The sequence below is a fragment of the Poecilia reticulata genome, linkage group LG16, assembly GCF_000633615.1.
Source record: "Poecilia reticulata strain Guanapo linkage group LG16, Guppy_female_1.0+MT, whole genome shotgun sequence".
NCBI lineage: Eukaryota > Metazoa > Chordata > Actinopteri > Cyprinodontiformes > Poeciliidae > Poecilia > Poecilia reticulata.
In genome coordinates, this window is record NC_024346.1 from 32390083 (window position 1) to 32391452 (window position 1370).

A 1370-nucleotide genomic window follows, 5' to 3' on the forward strand; every position below is an offset into this window, starting at 1 on the left:
ACACTTCTCAGGGGTGGAGCATGGGTGACATCTGCTGGATGTCTTGAGAAGTGGTGGTTCCAGGGACAGGTGGAAATAAAACTAACTAAAGGAAAACAAACTAAGAAACTAGGAAAAAGGGGAGGACAAACAGACCCTGACACCTACTGCTTTGTAGTCCAGATATATTTTTCAGGACAAAATTTCACAATTCTCAATGAAATCACGGCAGGGTGTGGCTGCTTGTTTTAACGCTGGGGGACGCTGTGGACGAAGTGGACCATAGCCACCAGATATGTGCAGAAATATATTCTAGTGGTTGGATTAACATCCCTCATGTTCAAATTATATTTTTAGAAATTTGTTATTTTCTGTTTTGTTTTTTTTTCTGTTTTGTTTTTTTTCGAGTGCCAAAGCTTCTGATAAAATCATTCACAGTGGAAGTAGTGTGATCTGTGTTGTGTTGGTGCTCTTCCATATGTGTCCAATGATGTGGCAAACTACAGAGTTCCATACATTTTGTCTTTAGGCCTGACCCTAAACTCTAACCCCAAAACATACACTAGAACTGGACAAGGTGGCCATAAAAACTGCCTGTCTATACAGTGTCAGTGATTATATTATGAAAGAACCTTAAGTGGTTCTAAAACTAGGTACTTACACACACAGACACACGCACGCACACACACACAGGGCCTATATCCTCCCCCACTTGGTTCAGTAGTCTGTTGCTCCCACACGTGCACATGCTGAGGTTAAGACACACAGAAGCCTGACACGGCTTGCAGTAGCTCTGAGTACACAGGGCTTTGGTGTATGACAGATGTAGGCTGACTGGGATTTCTCTGACTTGTTGTACAGAGTGTGGGTGCTTTCTGAGTTTTTTTGTCAGTCTCCGTGTTTTTGATATCAGTTGTTCCGCCCTGTATACACAGAACACGATTCAGCCATGTTTTTCCACTCGTCTTCCTCTAGGGCAGTGGTTCTTAACTTGGGTTAGATCGAACCCCAGGGGTTCAATGAGTCGGTCTCAGGGGTTTGGCGGAGCCTCTGCCGCVGAGGTAAAGACACACTTGTGTAAAGTCGTGATGACGCGTCCCGCTTTGCCATCACTTGCTCCAGAGGATCACGTTACATTGCTTAGCCAATCAGTGCTGCGGAGGAGCACTGATTGAAGGAGTTCCTCTCAGCATGGATTTGAACTTGTGTCTTTAATTACTTCAGCAAAGCTCACAGTTTTTACCAAATTCTATAGTCTAAATCTGCTCCTTAGTCGCATGTTTTCGGGGTTGCTACTGCCTCTAGTGGTTTGGGGGTGGTAACACAGCTAATATAATCCATCCATCCATTTTCTTGCACCCTTTTTCCCTCAGTGGGGTCGGGAGGGGTGC